Source organism: Ovis canadensis, chromosome 7 (genome assembly GCF_042477335.2).
Source record: "Ovis canadensis isolate MfBH-ARS-UI-01 breed Bighorn chromosome 7, ARS-UI_OviCan_v2, whole genome shotgun sequence".
NCBI lineage: Eukaryota > Metazoa > Chordata > Mammalia > Artiodactyla > Bovidae > Ovis > Ovis canadensis.
In genome coordinates this window covers 96,275,875-96,295,136 of record NC_091251.1, presented here as the reverse complement: position 1 = coordinate 96,295,136, position 19,262 = coordinate 96,275,875, and positions in this window count along the sequence as shown.

Here is a 19,262-nt window from a genome sequence, read left to right as displayed (position 1 = left end):
TCTACTTCCTCTCAGGCCCCTCCTCCCCAACCCTTTTCTGCTTGCAGCTCTTCTTCAAGAGCCAGCTGACCGCTTTCTTCTCTAGCCCATCTTCACTGGTAGCTGCCCTTCCAGCCTGGGGCAGTGACTGTACATGTCAGGAGGCGCCTCTGTTCCTCATGGCTTGGGAAAATACCCCACAGCTGACCCTGACCCCCGGGTGGAGAGGAATGTTGAGGCCGGAGCTTGATCGGGATCTGCCATCCTGGCCAGCGGCCTTCCCCTGACTGAGAATGAGTGATGGGGAGGGGTCTAGGAGGGGTAGGTCAGGCACTCTGGCAGCAAGCACAGGGGGAATCTTCTGAGAGCCCCAGGGGCAGGCAAGGGACAAGATCCCATTCTTGGAGCCCATTCCTCATGCCAGACGCTGGACTGGCTCCTGAGGCTCCTTCTTGAAGCATTCAGACATGCAGTGTTCTGGGAGCCTGTCCCTAGATCACACCCTGCCAGCCTTCTCTCCAGGGAGGCTGGGATAGGTGCCCGGAGTTAAGAGAGAGGATACTAGGGGAGTGGACGACTGTTAAGACTCAATTCTTCTCATCTGGAAATGCCAAGTAGAGCTGGATCAGTGGTTTCCAAGCTGTTTCTGATAAGCTGCATGGTTCCTCTGAGATGCCTCGGAGGCTGCAAGGCAAGGGGTGGGCTGCTTTTCAGCTGGAGTGGCTCCCCAGTTTCAGTGTCATCACTGAGCTGACCCATGAGGCCCTGGTGGTCCGGTGCCTACATCCCTTCATCTTCATCTGAGCTACCCTGCTTGCCTGGCTCCACCACAATGATCTTCTACAACTTCCTCCAACACAAGCGTTTTCTTGCCTCTGGGATTTTTCTTGTAATGTGCCTTGTCTGGACCATCTTCCCTCTAGCTCTTTGCTTATTTCCTACTTCTCTGGGGATGCCTTTCCCAATGTCTCTCAACTCTGTGATAGGCCACCTAGCTGTATCCACCTTTTTCATAGCTTTACTTCAGTTGTAACTCATTACTGATCTACTTACCCAATTATTTGTTCAATGTCTGCCTCCCCCACTAGACTGTAAACTCAGGAGGTTTGTGAGGGTCTGGTCTGTGTTGCTACTGCCATGTTCCCTAGCACAGCGCCTAGCACACAGTAGCCACTCAGCAAGTTTTTGTTGAATGCTGAAATACTACACAAAGGTTCTTGCTATTTTTTGAAAAAGTTCGAGAAGCACGGACCGACAATCTCTAGGCCCTGTCCAGTTTTGCATTTATATCTTTAAAACTTAGGTGCTGTTACTTTCATCACCAAAACACAATATTTAATGGGCCCTTCCCATTAGAACCTTACCTGGCTTTTTCTTAACTTCCAAGTTACTCAGAAGGGAATGATGCAGACAGTAATGGGAAGAAAAATAAAGGAATCCAAGAAAGGCAAGGTAAGAGGCCCCACCTTCCCCTAAAACCAATACTGGTGAAGCAAGTGGGGGTGGGGAGGACTGCCAGGTACAGGACCCAGTATTGAGTCCCAGGGCACATCTGTCCCATGTTCATCAAGCTGCCTGGTGGGGTAAGGATGGGTAGCCGCTCAAGCCATAATGACCACAGCTCTCAGGCCAGCTGTTTGCTTGCCTTTGAACTGGTGGCTGACCCTGTGCTGTCCCCAGCCTGTTCCAGGCAGTTGGGGAGATTTCCAAGCATGTCTTTTGCAGGCCAGATGTGTGTCCACTGGCTGTGAATTCTCTCACGAAGAACAGGTGGGTGGTAATGATTCTAGCAGGAGAGCCGAGCGTGACTGGAAGCTAAGGAGACAATTCTATCAAGCTGTCAAGAACAGAAAAACAGCGTTCTTTCTCTGTGCTTGCTTTTATGGGGGGCGGGGTGGGGGAGAAGGAGATGGAATCCAGGGCTGGAGAAAAAGCCTTGGCCCCCATGGCAGATTCTGGAGTCTCCTGCAGTTTCCTATCCCCCACCCCACTCGTCTCCCTCCTCTGTAAATCGACACGCCATGTGTAGTGAGCATCTGTTGTGTGAATATGCCCAGCACTCCTTCTCCTTCCTTGGATAAAGGAAACTCAATTTTCCTTTAGGGAACTCTGCCTTGCCAATTCCAGGCATTCCTGGTGGGGCTGTCAGCCACGGGGACCCTCCCAACCATCCACCTCAAAGGGTGGGCACAGGATCCCAGACACATCCAACAAACTCTCTCCTAGGGAATCTGAATCTGGGATGGAGTCACTACTGACCACAGAAGGCAACTGGCTTAGAGCCACCCTGGCTTCTCTAGCTGCTCTGGTCCCTGGCTTCCCAGGCCTAGTCGTTGAACACATCCTTCAGAACCCTGTCTCTTTTGAATAAATTCTTTTCCCCCCTTAGGTTTACTGGAGTCGGCCCCTAGAACTTACAGTCAAAGCTGATGTGTAGCCCATATGCTTGTATCCCCTGCTTTCGAGTTCCTCCCCTTCCTCTTGACCCACCTGCAGGCCCGTTTTCACTTTCCACACCCTGAAAACCTTAGTATTTCCAAACCATTTCTCCTATCCAGGTCTGCTCTCAGAAAAGAGTCTACACCCATCATTACACTTCAGAGTGAATGAAAACACTGTTTTGCTCTTCTAGGGGAAGATGGATTTCTAGCTCCGTGTCTAAATGTTCATTGAGTGCCTTTGTCTCTTGTTTCAGGAATGAGAGGTACTCACGAAGAGGTAGGAGAGACACTTTGGGGACAGAGTGGGCCTTCCCTCAACACCCTGAAATGAGTTCTGACCACTCCTCACCCCACACTCATCACTTGCATGCAGTGGGAATGGCTTTCTCCAGCAGTTGCTTACATCTTGATAATTGTGAAGCTGCTCTGATACTTGTTAAATTTCTTTCCCACTGCAGTTACCTGCTTCAAGCTGTAAGATCTTAATTCAGTGCAACTGAGCACTTAACAGTGTGCAAGACCCTCAACCATTCGTATCCAGGATACAAACGTGCTTAGTTGATGTTCGGGGTCTTTTTGAGCAGACGCCACCCCACCATGTCTCTCCTACATGAGCTGAGTGCTGCGAGAGAGCTGAGTCAATTGCCCTGGGACCACAAAGAGAGAGGGCAGCAGAGAGGAGGGTCCTGTCATCTAATCCACCCAACTTTCCTCTCTTGGTTTGTGTATATATAGGATTCTTTGTTTGCAAGCAACAACAAGGACTCTGACTAATTTATACATTAAAAAAAAAAAAAGAACAGAGTTATCAGAAAGATTTTAGGAGTAAACAGAATAGAACTGAACAGGTAAGTGTCAAAAAGGAATCCAGGTAGCAACACGGTTCTCAGGCCCAGAAACTCCTTTGGAGTATGTCTGTTTGGGGAGTTGAGATTGAGTGTTCCAGTTATGAAGTGTGGGTCTCTGGGTCAAATCATGAGAGAATCTGATTGGCCAGTTTAGGTCATGTGACACATGGCAGGTATTGTGATTGGCTGCCCCATCAGAATGATCTATAGAACGTGGAAGGACAGTTACCTAAAGGAAAACGGATGCTGATACCAGAATAAGAGAGAAGGGATGCTGGGTAGATGAAATAACAAAGCTCTCCTTAGTCACAAGCTAGAGGGTGATTGATACCTTCTCTGCTGGATCCACTGTTTGACTTGAATTGTTCCCATGATAACCACCAGCTGAGCAAAAGCCAATGAAAATCACTTTGCACAGAGAAGATGCAGTCTCTTCATGTTGCAGGTGGATAAACTGAGGTCTGGAGACAGGAGATGCCTCGACTGTAATTTGCAGCCAGTGCTGAGCTAGGAGCACACAGAAAGTCAGACTGGACCCCTAGGCTTCTGCCTCTGGTAGAAGTTTTCCACGTCAGCAATGGAATAGGGGTGAAGGTCCCTATGGATGCCACTGGGAAGGGTCCTAGGATCCTGTATGGGAAAGGCTAAAGGGGATGCTCTATGAGTATTTGTCCAACTGCCCTGACCCCACCCTGGTGTTAGGAGGAAAAGTGGGCTCCCCCACTTCTAAACTGCATGCGTGCTTAGTCGCTCAGTCGCATCTGACTCTTTGCAACCCCATGGAGTATAGCCCACCAGGCTCCGCTATCCACGGGATTTTCCAGGCAAGAATACTGAAGTGGGTTGTCATTTCCTCCTCCAGGGGATCTTCCTGACCTAGGGATCAAACCAGCGTCTCTTGCATCCCCTGCACTGGCAGGCGGATCCTTTACCACTGAGCCACCTGGGAAGCCCATGTCCAGGGTTCAAACAAATATGCCAGTGTCGAGTCCCCCTATCCTGGATCCCTGCAAGATGGACCTGTCTGGGGCTGTGTCCAGCTTCTGGCTTTGGTGGCGCTTTCTGAGCTGGCCTTGGGGTTCCCAAAGTGACCCTCATCCAGGGCTCTGGACGGTCCACTGCAGAAAATGCCAGGCTCAGGCCTCTGTCCTGGCCTTGCCCCTCTCTACTCAGCCTCGCCAGGTCCCTGCAGACCCAGACAAGGCTGGTCCCTCTTGGTGTTTACAGTCTGTGAATACTTGTGGCCATTTCTGCCGCCCGGGAGGACTGGGAGGACTCATCCATCCTGACTGCCCTTATTAAGTCAGTCGACCGTCAGATTTGCCTCCGTTCAGCTACAGCTGACGACTGCCCTGGGGCCTCTTCCCTCCCCAGGGTTGGCAGGGTGCCTCTGCAGCCCCTTGGCTCTCTCTCCCCCTCATGCCACTGCAGCTTGGCATCTTTCTAATCCCTTTTCCCCCAGGAGGTCTCATTTTAGCCTCTCCGATCTGCCTGCACCTCCTAAGTCCCTTCTCCTGGAAGTTCCAGGTTCCAGCTTGAGAATTCAGGGTGTGGAGAGGGGTTGGGCCCTGTGCCCACCCTGCTCGGCCCTCTCCCATCCAGCTGGCATGGGGAGGCCCTTCCCTTAGCTGGCCTTCACATGCTGGGCCATTTCCTCCTGCTTCCAGCTCATTAGCGCAGGTACGCCAGGAGCCAGACCTGTCTCCTGCCCAACCCTCGGCTTAGGGGTCTGCTCCTGCCTGGGCGGCTCCTTCCTGCTTCCCTGCCCCTGGGTTCCCACCCAGTCTGGAGCACTTGGCACTCAGTGTCCAGCCCTCTCCCCTCCCCCACCCCACAGTTTCTCTCTCTGGTTTTCCATGGCCTGGCTATCTTTCCAGGGTCTGGAAATGGGGAGGCCTTTCTGTGGGGATCCTATGGATCCAGCCCAGTCTTTCTCAGCCAACATGGAAGCAGTGTGAGAGTCCAGGGGCAGGTTTTGTTGGGGTGAATGTAAGAGGTCATGACTCCTAGGGCTGGATGGGACTGCCTCCAGCCATCTAGCCCTTCCATTGTCTTCTGGAAAAAACATTAAGCCATCCCAATCCCTTAGCACTTTGGGGCAATTCTCCTTGTATTTCAGAATGAATAGACTGTGGGCTCTGGGAGGGGACCAGGCGTGTAGAAGATGCCCCACAAATATTTTCTGGGCAAATAAATCACCTCTTGAGTGTCTGTTTTGGTGAGCGGGCAGTAACACAGCTTGCCATCTGCTCCAGGGGCTGTTAAGTAGGACTCCTTCCCCTTTGCAATGGAGTCAGAGTCCACGCTGGAGTAATGCCAGCAGCTACGGTCATGGCTGCTGGCAATGGGGGCCACACAGAAGCTCCACACAGATTTCCAAGTCCTTTGAAAATAAGGCTCTTCCAACTTCTGGGTGCTGGCTTTTTATTTCTACATCACTGTGGCCATTCCTGGTGGGTGACTAAGAGTATCAAACAAAGCCCTGATTAAGAAAGCTTCACTCAATTCTTCTTGAGCCCACTCATATGATAGGTTCACCTTCTCCTTCCTGTATTTTACCTCTGGGGGTGTTGGATGAGAGTGAGGCAGAGACACAAAGGCAACTGTGGGATTGGCCTTCTGGCACGTTTTAAAATGAGCCCTGGTCCTTTCTGGCAGTTCAGCTTATCTCCCCTGGTCTCCCAGGATTACTCAGTTCTCTGAACTAACTTCGGTAAAACCTTCTGTTGTATGACCACTGACCTCTAAGCTCAAGGGAACTCTCAGTGGCTGAAGAACTCCTGGACAATAGCAGTTGGGTGCCTAGGGTTTCAAGAGTCAGAGCCACTTTCCAAAGTGGCTCTTCCCAAAGGTCAACTCTCAGTGTCTGAGATGAGGAGCCCAAGGCCAAAAGTGGAGAGGAGGCCTTGAGCAAAGAGAAGTAATGAAGTCTTCGGAATACCCTGGGTCTTTCAAAGACTGAAATGCTCCTTAGAAGTCTTCCTCCTGTGTAGAAATCCTTCCTAAATGCCCATCCAGCCTCTCTCTGAATACTTCCACTGTCAGAGAGCACATCACTCAGCAATGGGATCTGTCCTGTTGTTAAACATCTCTAAAGGTTGCATTTACTGTTAAGTGGAAATCTGTTTCCTGTTTTCCACGTTCCTGTCTCTGGATCTGGAACAATATGTGCACGCTATTAAGACAGACAAGAATTCCAACCTTTCATTTTATGTGATTTCTCAATAGTTTTGACTAGAGTTGAACTAACCATGTTTCCTTCTTTGAATCTTCTCTTCCCTTGGGTTCTGTATCACTTCCTCCTTCTACTTTGAATAATCCTTTATTATTTCCCTTGTAGGATTATTCTCTTTCCTCCAATCTAAAAACTACTAAATCTTTAACTCAAAAAATAACATTATTGAGGCATATTTTGTCATCATGTAATTCACCATGTTTATGTTTACAATTCAATTGTTTTTTAGTAAATTTACCAAATTGTACAACCATTACCATTAATCGATTTTAGAACATGTTTATCTCCCCAATAAAACCTCTTGTGCTCATTTACTGTTAATATCCTTCCACCCACTCCACCCCATCCCTTGAATCTACTGTCTTTATAGCCTTGCCCTTTTCAGATATTTCATATAAATGCAATCATAAAATATATGGCATTGTGACTGGCTTCTTTCACTGAGCATAATGTGGTTGAAGTTTATCAATGCAATAGTTGAAGTTCATCCATATATTGATAATTCACTTCTGTTTATAGTATTTCTTTGTATGGATATACCACATTTTGTCTGTCCATTCACCAGTCTGTGGGCATTTAGACAATAGGTAACTTTTGGTTTTTATGAATAATGCTGTTACATCTGTTTTACTCATGTGGATGGGGGTAGGGAATGGCAAGCCACTCCAGTATCTTGCCTGAAAAATTCCATGGATAGAGGAGTCTGTTGGGCTATAGTTCATGGGGTCGCAAAGAGTTGGACACCTGAGCCACTGAGTACATTCATGTGTAAGTCTTTGTGTAAATATATTATAATCCTTAACTCTTCTCACTCCTAAGGTAGTCTCTTCCAAATCCACAATTCTAAAGCCCACACCCACAGCCTTTTTCTCCTGGGCACACAGTTAGAATACATTTTCCAGCCTTCCTTGTTGTGGTAAGTTACCACCTTGTAACTGAGTTCCAGTCAATGAAATGTGAGCAGAATGATGTTTACTTCTTCCAGATACTACCTTTAGAAAACCTATGCTATCCTCTGCACTTTTCTCTCCTTTCATTTATTGGCTGAATGACAAGGAGGAAGAATCTCCACATTGGTGCTCCATGATGGAAGGATAGCCCTACATGACCGTGTGGATTAGAGCCCCACTTCACATGAATAAAAATAAACTCACTCTTCTGGGATTGCTTGTTATTGCAGTTAACCCGTTATGACTAATATAAACGTGCAACAACTGAATCCCTCTCTTACCTGACAATTCTGCAACAGTTGAAGGTTGCCAGACTCTTCAACAAGATTTCTCTTCTCCAGTTTCTCAACTTTTCCTTCCAGGTTATTTTTATCTTCATTCAGGTCATCTTCTCCTAGATACACTTCAGGGCTGTAATAAGCCATTTAAGATATGGCAGAAGAAGTAAGCACAAAATTGCCATTGTGTTATCATAGTTTGGAGTACACTGATACCCTTCCTGTACTGAGTCCTGGATTCTACCCAAGATGGCACTAGACCTTTTAGAAGTTTACATTGTTGGTTTATTTCAAACCAGTGGTAAACTAGGATATTCCTTTTCAATGGTCTCTGTCCACCCCCACCCGATCCCACCCCCCAAATAAAGTCATTTCACATGAACTGCTACTGAAACATCTCTGTCGTTCTCTTTTTTTGGACTAAGATGTAAGACTTTTTCACTTATCTCTATTAAATCTCAACTTATCTGTATCAGTATAAATCTTGCTTCTATCCTCCAATTTTATCGTTTATTCCTCCAGTTCTATGTCATGTGATAATTTGATAAAAATGCTTTTTCTGACTTCATCCAAATTGTGAGAGGTCTTGTACAGGTCCCAGGCCTGTCTCAGTGCTCCTGTAGAGCTCAAGGACCTCCCATCCATTCTTCCATGTGGGGAATTATCATTTCCCATATAACTGCCTTACTGGAGGCTCCATATTTCCCCCAACCTATCCACACTGAATAGCTCTTGAATTTCATTTGACTATCATTCAGAAATCTGGCAAAATTTCTCTGATCCGGAACCTCATTGAAAAAGGAAATGGATTAGACCCTGATGTGTTTTAATTTTTGCAAACTTGACTCTGGTAACCATCACTGCGCTTCTTTCTCACCGTCCTTTCCACCTGAGACTTGTCCTGTCTTACAGACCCTGCTCAGATAGAATCCTCTCTGGGAACTTCCCTGACCAACTGTCCCATATTTCCAGCCTGGGGTGCTTTGTCCTGTGTTCAGTTGCTCTCTGAGATGATCTCAATCACAGCACTTACCATGATAGGTGTTTCTGCCTTTCCTACTACAATGGAAGCTCCTTGAGGATGGGGACTAAGCTTTATTCTTGGTGATGCCGATGCCTGACAAACAAGTGCTCAATAAAGGATGGCTGGAATGCACAGGGCACTCCCCAGCTATCTGCTTGATATCCAACACATGTGGCTTATCTCACTTTGGGGCAAAGCTATGAGGGAGGCTGCAGGGTGGATGGGCTTGGATATATAGATTATGACACAGGTATGATACAAGTTCAGCAACATGAGCTTGTGGGATTGTAGGAGGGACCTGAGGCCATGGAAGAGTAAGACTGAGGGACAGAAGCCTAACTGGGGGGCTGAGTCTCCAGGGGCCCAGAGAAAGCAGGGAATCAGAGGTACCTGGTGAAAGGGTTGGCAAAAAGGGACCCAGTCAGGTTGGTGGGCCACGGCATCAGAAGGCTGAGGACCAGGCTGCACCAGTTTTATAAGGGAGGAGCCATGTGGAGGGACAGACTAATTGGAAGCAGGGCTGGGGACTGATTTTAAGCACGGCAAATTCACTGGCTTTATATCAACTGGTGATAATTTGGGATGACGCTGGAATGACTCCTTGCAATTGACCAGAAGGCATCCGTTTCAGAATTCCAGATAAATATTCTGTCCCCTTCAGGGCCACCCGTTGGTTTAGATGTGGGGAACAGGTCTATCTGTCTGAGAAAAGGAGCTGACTAGAACTAGGCATGCCATTCATTGACCCCAGCCTACCCCTCCAGCTTCATCTCCTACCTTTATTTCATTCCTACCCAAACTCCAGCCACCTAAGCTACTTTTAACTCCCTTCAATAGCTCAGGTTTTGTCTTCTATCCACGACTTTCCCTACGAAGTGCTTCTTTGGGACATGTCCCCCACTCCTACATGGTGAAATCATCCTTAGCCTTCAAGATTCAGGTCATGGGGTGGGAGATGGGAGGAAGGTTCAGGAAAGAGGGGACATATGTATACCTACAGCTGATTCATGTTGATGTATGGCAGACACCAAACACAATATTGTGAAACAATTATCCTTCAATTAAAAATAAATTAATTAAAAAAAAGATTCAAGTCAAAGTCAGGGCTCTCTGAGAAATACTCTTGAGCCAACCCCAACTGCCCGGTCAGTGGTTTTTCTACAGTGTCCCCACCAGACTGGTAATTCCCATCTCACAGGCAATGAGGATGCCTACCCACCTCCAGTGGCTAACACAGTGCCTGGCATATACTGGGTGCTCCAAAAATGTCTGTGGAATGGGTGGGGGGCGCTCATGATGCCAACCAAATAGGCTAAGCATTAGAAAGTAGGCAGGAGCTCAGAGGCAGCTCAGGCAGCAAAAAGAATTCCAGGTCCCACCAGACAGTATGCCTGAGAATGTCAGTACACATCATTTTTGGGGTTTTTTTGAAGTATTTATTTGGCTTCACCAGATTTTAGTTGCAGCACCCAGGATCTTTTACTTGCAGCGTACAAACTCTTAGCTGTGACATGTGGAATCTAGTTCCCGGACCAGGGATCGAACCCGGGCCCCCTGCATTGACAGCGCAGAGTCTTAGCCATTGGACCACCGGAGAAGTCCCTTCAGTACACATCCTGAGACTGAAGTTGCAGGTGGCAGAATGCAGCAGCTAAATAGGGGTGTGTGTGTATGTGTGTGTGTATGTGTGTGTGTGTAGGAGAGAGCAAGCAAAGAGAGGGGCAGAGAGGGAGGCAAGTCCCCTGTGGAGCAATGGCTCAATCTGAAGAGGGGACTGTTTCCCCTCACTCATCACGGACGTGTCAATGTTTCTTCCTGCCATCTGGAAGAAGGGAGATGCTGACAGATTATCTCCCATACGCCTTTCTGGCTCCCAGTCCCGTCCCTCCCCACCAGCGGCTTTGGCACGTGCACCTACCCTGTCAGAGATGTTCCCAGGCCCAGAGGCCCCGCTGCTGACATGTACAGCCATTCTTGGCTTCCCTGGCCCAGACGGCCAAAAGGCTCCCAGCTTCTTGGGGGAGTTGAAAGAGAAAGGGTTGAGAGGCCTGGGAGTCAGGAGACCCTGGGTCAAGTGCTGGCGTTGCCAGTAGCCAGTCATGTGACCTTGGTCAAACACCTCTCCTGCTTCGGGTCTCAGTTTCTCCAACCATAATTGAAGGAATCAGCTGGCTGATTTCTCAGGGAGGTCCCCTCCAGGGTTCACATTCTGTGGATCCTACCGCTCTTGGATCCATGCCCGTCGCTTGTCTGTCTGCTCCTCAAATCAAACTCTTAGTGTTGACAGGGAATTTGAGTTCATCCAATAAAACCCTCTCTATCATACATGAGGAAACTGAATCTGGGAAGGGCCAAGGGCAGAACAGGGAGACACTGGGGGCATATGCAGAATGAGAATCAGGGTCTGTGCTCCCTGCTGTGACCTGACTTTATCCCTTCAGGACTGCCTTGTTCCCAGGCTGCCCAGAATGTTGATGCCAGGCACGGTAGAGCCTTGGTCTTTTTCAGGCAGTCAGCTCAGGGCCGCTGCTTTCTGAGCCTGTCCCAGAGGCCCACCACCCTGGCCCAAAACCAGGTCTAGAGACCTGAGTGTCGGCCCTCTCTGTGTTACTGACCCCAGGCAAGTCACTAAACCTCTTTGGCTTTATTGTTCCATGGTTATATGGACCACTTTGGACTGTGAGCTCTCAGAAACGAGGACTTACCTGCTGTTTTAAGCCCAGGGCTTAACTTTCAAAGTCAAGTTGCTTAGTTCAGATTTTCAAGACAGAATCTTGTATGTCCAGTGCATGCATTCAAATCAGACCACAAAAGTCTTAGGTCACTGATCAGCCAATGAAAAGGCTGCCCCTGGGTCGCGTGTTTATCCCTGATCCAATCAGCTGTGGCCTGGAGGGCTGTGTTGGCGAATACAGTTGCTCTATTTAGAAGTGAAGCTGCTCGGTCATGTGCCACCCTTTGCGATTCCGTGGACCATAGCTTATCAGGCTCCTCCTTGTCCATGGAATTTTCCAGGCAAGAGTACTGGAATGGGTTGCCATTTCCTTCTCTAGCTGATCTTCCCAACCAGGGGATCAACTCTGGGTCTCCCACATTGCAGGTAGACGCTTTACCCTCTGAGCCATCAGGGAAGCCCAATGCCCCATCCAGGGGTGGCGCTTTAAAGGACTTCTACTCCAGTCTCCCGTTGGTGAGGAAACTGGCTCAGAGAGGCTGTCACTTTAGGCAAGGACACACAGCTGGTGAACGATGGTGCTGCGGAGTGGTACTTCAAAGCCCCATGTGTTTCCCACTGCTCCGGACGGATAGCAAATAGGGCAGAGTGAGATCCATGGGTTCAGCTGAGGGAGTGAGCTTTTTCTGGACTTGGCAGTGGTGTTCTGGGAAGGCTTCTTGAAAGAAGTGGGAGTTTTGAAAGGGGCGTTAAAGGACAGGCAGGCAAGGGGTGGGAAGAACATTCTAGGTGAAGAAAATGGCCTGAGCCGAGGAATTGGGGTAAAGGGACGTGGGTGGGGAAGTGAGGGAGTTCTGAGTGGGACTGTGTTGAATACTGGCAGACAAGAGGGGGAAGGGTATGAAACCCACTTGTGTGGAGGACCCGGTAAAAAGTTTGGGCTGGATTTATGAGGTACTGGGGAGCCACTGAAGATTGCTGAGCAGGTTTTTGGCCTCATCGGACCTGTGCAGCCAGAAAGAAAATACGTGTGATTAGTTGTTTACACGTCTGTTTCTCCCTCACTGTTTTTTTGGACAGAGATGGGGGGCAGTAGAGTGGAGCCCAGGAGGTTGCTGGTGGCACCCGCTATCTTCAGGCCAGGACCTGAGGAGGAGTGAGAAGACAGTGGGTGGTGGCCGGGGCTTCAGGACCGGAGGTGGAGGGTGAGGAGGAGTGGGAGGAGCTGGAGACGCCTCCCCTTCCTCCCTTGGCCATCAGCCTCCTCCGGCCTGAGGTCTGGTCTGGTGAGGCAGAGCACAGAGCATGCCTCTGCTGTCTGTGTGAGTTCCTGAGGAGTGAGATCTTTAATTTTTGTCTGCTGAGTCCCAGTGGGCGAGGGGCCAGCCTGTGTTACAACCTCCCAGAGGCCTCTGGGCCAAGGCACTCAGACCAGAGTGGACGGAAACAAAGAATGAGTCATGCAGACCGGCTGGGGCCCACTGGGATCTGGCTGCCCCTCCTCCGACCCCCCCAGCCTGGTGTCTGTACCCTGTCCTGGGGAGTTTAGGAGTCCGGGCCTGTCCCTAAGGGCTTGGGGTCCTAGAGAGAGGGTGGGGGGGGGCACCAGGGAAAACCTCATTGAGTATCTGGATCCTCAACATACAATCCAGAGGCAAATGGGTATCTGAAGATGGTGGCAGAAGCTGTCATCCTTCTTTCTTTGTCTTGATGATGAGCAAGTGAGCTGCTATGGACTTATTCTGGGAAGGACCCCACAGCAGCTTCTGTCCTCTGTCCCCCCAAGCTCCTATCCTTTGGGGCGTGACAGATGTCACTGTGTCCCATCAGGAAACCAAGGTGGGGACAGGCTGGGAGACGCCGACAACCGCTAAGGGCAATTGCTTCCTGCTCAGCTTGCCCTCAAATTCCTGCCCACCAGTCCGGAATCCAGGGCAGGGATGCGTTGTCCTTCAGCCCACAGGGATTTCTCCCTGGGGATTTGGAGAAGATAATACAGTGTGTGATCTATCCCCACCTGAACAAGCCCCTGGCCCCAAGGAGAGTACTGAGGCCCCTGAGGTCTTACTATTGTTTTCAGTCACTAAGTCGTGTCTGACTCTTTTCAGCCTCATGGACTGCAGCACACGGGGCTTCCCTGTCCCTCACTGTCTCTCAGAGTTTCTTCAAATTCTTGCCCATAATTCAGTGATGCCACCCAACTGTCTCATCCTCTGTCATCCCCTTTTCCTCCTGCCCTCAATCTTTCCCAGCATCAGGGTCTTTTCCAATGAGTTGGCTCTTCCTACCAGGTGGCCAAAGTATCGGAGCTTCAGTTTCAGCATCAGTTCTTCCAGGGAATATTCAAGGTTGATTTCCTTTACGGTTGACTGGTGGTCTTACTGGGGCAGGGGGGGGGGAGGGCGGGAATTAAAAGAAGGAGGATTTCCAGGCTGCTCACATCGTTTCTTGCTCAGGTCTTCAGAGACTCTGCTTGGAGAGAAGTTATGCTTCAGCCTTCTAGGAGTTCTAGAGCAGGGGTCCCCAACCCCTGGACCTCAGACTGGTACAGCCCATGGCCTGTTAGGAACCGGATCACACAGCAGGAGGTGAGCAACAGATGAGTGAGTGAAGCTTCATCTGCTGCTCCCCATGGCTCCCCACTGGTCACATTACTGTCTGAACCACCCACCCCCTCCCAGTCCCTAGTCCATAGGTTGGGGACTGCGGTTCTAGAGGATTCCACTCCAGTCAGGGCTAAAGGGATTTATCCAGATAAATAGGAAATGTGGTCTGAACTTCAGCTAAATGCACAAAGCTTTCAGATCAGCCCACCCTTGTATCAGGGATTGGAAATGAAGGGAAACGGAGTGAACTCAGTTATTTTGAAGAGCTGCCCATTTCACATCATCGCAGGACATCCTGGAGCGAGTGCAGTGTGCTGTAGTGGAAACAGCACGGACTTTGGAGCCGGTCAGACTTTTTAGTTAAATCCTGGCTTGACTCCTGGCGGCATGACCTTGAGCGAGAGACTTCATCCCTCTGGGCTTGTGAAATGGAAGTTGCAATGCCTACCTCATAGGGCCACGTTGAGTCTCTGTCTGTGTCACTTCTCTTTTCCGGAGAGAAAAGCTGAGATGAGTCTTACTTGGCAATGGAGAACGACTTGATGCAGGGCAAGCTTATTTCCTTCCTTCTCCTTGGTGAGCAGGAATTGGATGTACCGAACCTCACCACGGTGACTTTTGTCTGCCCTTGACCTAAAATAGACCCCTAGTTGTAAACAGGCCTGAGAAGGGTGGGATGGGCTTGATGGGGACCAGCTCGTGACAGCGACTTCATGTGACCATCAGCCCACACCCCTGCCCCCCACCACACCACAAACAGCTGTGAATGTTTCCGGTTCCCAGAGAACTGCAGCCGGAGATGCGACTCCAGAGAACTGCTCCGCTCGAAGCTGGCATCAGTATAATATTCACCAGGAAAACCAAGAGGGACTCCTCCTGTAGCCACGTACTAGCTTTGTGATTCATTTTACCTCTCTGAGCCTGCATTTCCTCATCTGTTACATGAGGAAGTAACAGTACTTATCACCAGGATTAAAGGAGAAGGACTGGAAAACACTTAGCACAGTGCCTGGTACTTTTTAAGCGTTCCAGAAATATCAGCTGGCAAAGGAAGGAACAGTAATTGACCGCCTCCCATCCCAGGGTAGATAGGGCCGGTTATCTACTTTGCCCTGAAGGTGGGGATGGCAAGAAATGCAGCATTATCTCTATTTTCAGATGGGAAAATAGAAGCCAAGCATAGCTGAGCCCTGAGCTCACCGAAGGCAGAAACGTTCACGTGTGCCCAGAGTGGGGACAGCTCTGGCAGACCAGAGCAGGGTGGTTATGAGTACTGGGGGGGTGCCAGGTCATGGTGTCTGAAGTGGCATGGCCTTGGCAGCCCCTGTGGGCCTTGGAGGCCTCACGCAGCAGAGAGCTGGGGCCTTTGCATGCAGCCTCCACCTTCCAGACTGGAGGCTGAGGCTGCACAGTGCTGGGTTCCAGCTGCCCAGTCTCTGGACAAAGGTATCCTAGCCCATGAGCTGCTCCCATCTGGAAGGCTGGGGGCCCAATCAACCTTCCTTCAGCTGTTCCACCCACTGATTAACCGGGAAATGTGTTATTTGTTCTGAGCAGGGGAACAAGCTCTCCTAGAGAGAGGAATTCAGGACTGGAGGTCTAGTCACTTCCAAGGAAGAAAAATCCCTGGAATTCTGTCGGAAGTCTGGGTCTCAGCCAAGGGAACAGAAATTCGGTCCTTGTTTTTTGTCTTTATTTACCAAATTAGTTCAGGTTCTGGTAGCTCTCTGGCTGCCAGCGTTATTCCAACAAGAAGACACGGGGAAGCAATTCAGTTGCGCCGGTGACTAGCAGACTGCCATCTCCCTTTGTGGCGCACATGTCCCAGCAAACCTCTCCCCACTGGACTCTTTTCATTGACCCCTTGGGACTCTCTCTGCAGGGCTTTCCAGTGATGATTCCTTTCCCCAGACCCAAGAGATGGGTTAGTAGCCTTAGCATCATTTTGTGCCTCTTTAGGGAGGAAGTGGGAATCAGGGATAAGGAAGCAGCACCTGGTGAGTCAGAGACCTTGCTGGAAAAAGCTCCCCTTCTCTCACTGAACAAGGACGGTAGAAGACAGAAAATTCTGCTACCTCCACATCCCCTGGGAACTGAGTGGTAGGCTAGCCAGCAGGGAAGAGGCTGGGGGGTGTGCAGTGGAGGGTTTAGGTGGGGACTGCTGCAGAAATGACTGGGAAAATTATCAATCATTTCAGCAGTCAGGAAGACTCCTGAGGCTCAAACCCAGGGAGAAGGCAAGATGGTGCTGTCTTAAAAGCTTGGACTCGGGTGGGTGATAACCAAGGTTGGAACCCTTCCTCTGCTACTTATCAGCTCTGTGATTGTGGGCAAGTCAGGTCCTATTCCCAGCCTCAGTTTCCTCCTTTGTGTACCTGGAAATGACAACACCTCCATTCTTTTCTTCAATGACTCAATTTATGTGCATGCTTAGCACATAGATTTTGGGAGCTTCAAAAAGGAAAAACAAAGAAAAAACTCAACCATTTACGGGACTGGAGATTCTGAAGAGCTGTATCCACAGATTCCAGCAGTTACAAGGAAAGGGAATGATGGACAGTCAGTGGGAGGCAGGACAGGGGGATGGCGCTGGGATGGGGGAGTAGGAGGTGCCAGTCTTTACAGCAGACTAGCCTGGCTGTGGGCCCCCAGGAGAACAAGGTGGGAATTTCCAAGGACCACTTGTCCTCACCAAGGAGTGGGAGGGGCGCCTAGTGGTGAGCGAAGTGTCTGCGCGAGGGTTTTGGCTGAGGCGGAGCAGCGCGAGGCTGAATGGGCGGCAGACTTCCAGAAGTGCAGACGGAGGAGACGGAGCAGTAATAATGACTTGGACACATAGGAGGAAAAAATAGCTCAGGGACGAAGGGGGATGCCAAGGTTTCTGGCCTTGGGAGGCTCACGGGGACTTGAGGTGAGCGCTGAGGGATGAAGACGAGAGATCCTAAAGGAACTGGGCAGGTCGTGAGGTGAGGAAAGGAAGCCAGAGCTAAAGAACTGGGTGGATGATGGGGCAAGGAGAGGGAAGTGTGGCGCTGAGGCTTTCCCATAGCCACAAAGGAGCAGAGTCTCAGTGAGAGAGCGGTGCTTTCTGGGAAGTGAGATGGCATTCATCCCAACACACAAGTGCAGAATTCAAGGAGATCCTTGGGGCCAACCCTGCAGGCAGCAAGCCCATGGACTTGGACCAGGAACCACCACCAGGAACTCAGCTATTCTCTCTGAAAATGGGCATAATGATACCAGCCTGCCCTTCTTGATGGGATTCTTCTGTGGTTCATTCAGTTAGCCATCCACTGAACATGTAATTCCTGTCTGTCTATGAGAGGCAAGCACTGTTCTAGGTTCCGAGGAAACAGTGGTGAGCCAGGCAGGCAAGATATCTATTCCTTTAGAGCTATCTCTGTGGCTTGGGAAGTCAGACAAGACTTTCATAGGTTGTTGAACAGGACTTTTTTCTGTGGTCTTCAAACTTCTTCTGAAGCTGCAAAGGCTGGAACAGTAAGATTAAGAGAAGTACTAGGCATCTTAGCAAAGGCAGAACCAGTCCAATAACTATCAGGACATATCCCTGGATTTGCTATGTGCTTAGTCGCTCAGTCGTGTCCAACTCTTTGCAACCCCACGGACCTTAGCCCACAAGGCTCCTCTGTCCATGGGATTTCCCAGGCAAGAATACTGGAGTGGGTTGCCATTTCCTTCTCTACATCCTCAGATACCAGTCTACAAATAAAAAGGGAGTGAAGAAAGTCACTGAGTCAGAGAACAGTTGTGTTGGTAAGCAGGGCTGAGACTTCCCCTGAGGGTCCTCCCCAAGCTGACCAAGTGAGGAAAACCAGTCACAAAGATTGGGGGCCTCCAAAGAAGCAGAAACTAGCTTGACTCCCCATAACTCTGCCTCTACTGATGCTAGCTGAGGTGCTAGAAGTTGCAAGCACCCCAATGCACCAAAGCACAGCAAGAAAGTTCTTGGGAGAACTCAGCCTATGTCTTCAGGAATTGGGGATGCACATAAAGGAAGTATAAAGTGTGTGCATCCCTTATCTGGAGAATTCTGCCTGTGGAGCCTGGCTGCAATGGCTCTTGTAGCAGGATGAGATGCAGCCAACTCAGCACTGGTTTGTTGGCAGGGACAGGAAAGTCCCGTGGCAGATAGGAGACACAGGGAAGTTGTCCAGAGAGTGCTTTTTCTATGGTAGTGCAGGGCAGAGATCCTGCAGAGAGCTTCCAAAGAACCCACAAATGTGCCCATGAACAAGCCAGAGAGCTGGGCACCTGCTAGCTAAGGGCACCTGTCACATAGAACTTTACCTTTTGCCTCTAATACCTCTCCCCTGACACTTGGAGGAGCCACTGCAGAAAAGGAAGGTCAGAAAATCAGACCACACCCCACACTCCCCAGTGCAGGATCTTGAGCCAGGGGACAGGCCCGTGGCAGGAGAGGAGGGGTATTAAATTGGATACAAGATTGATTAAATTGGATGAGGTTTTGATTTGGACAGGACCAGACATTTTAGTGCCTGAAAAATTGGTCTTAATTATAGAAACGAAACTGTTTTTGTGACTGGTGGGGATGGGCAGCCAAGGACTCTGCTTGAGATGTCATTAAGGGTGGAGAAGAGAAATTCACCACAGTATGAATTGTGGCAGTGAGGGGAGAAAAACAGAGCTGCTTCCTGCTTGTCCCTCTTCAAGTTCAGCCCATTCAATAAATCAATTATCTAGGCAAACAAATAAATAATTTCAACTAGTCTAGAGCAATGAAGGTGAAACAGAGTGATGTATGAGAAAGCGATGACTTGGGAGGTGGTTGGGAAGATACCCTGGAGAAGGAAATGGCTACCCACTCCCATATTCCTGTCTGGAGAATTCCATGGACAGAGGAGCCTGGCGGGCTACAGTCCATGAGGCTGCAAAGAGTTGGATAGGACTAAGCGACTAACACTTCCACTTTTCACTTCACTGGGAGTGGGAAGGCTGCTGCTCTTAGGTTAGGGGGTCAGGGATGGCTGCTCCAGGAGGTGATGTTTGAGCTGAGAGGTGAAATGGTGAGGAGCTCATCCTGTAAAACATCTTGGAGATGAGTGTTTCAGGGAGAGGAAAAGTGGGCATTAACTTAGTCTGTTCAAGAAGCAGAGAGGAGACCAACACAGCCGCAGTGTGGTGAGCTCTCCAGGCCAAGGTGAGATACATCAGGGAGGGGGCCAGTCGTGCAGGGCTTTGGAGGCCA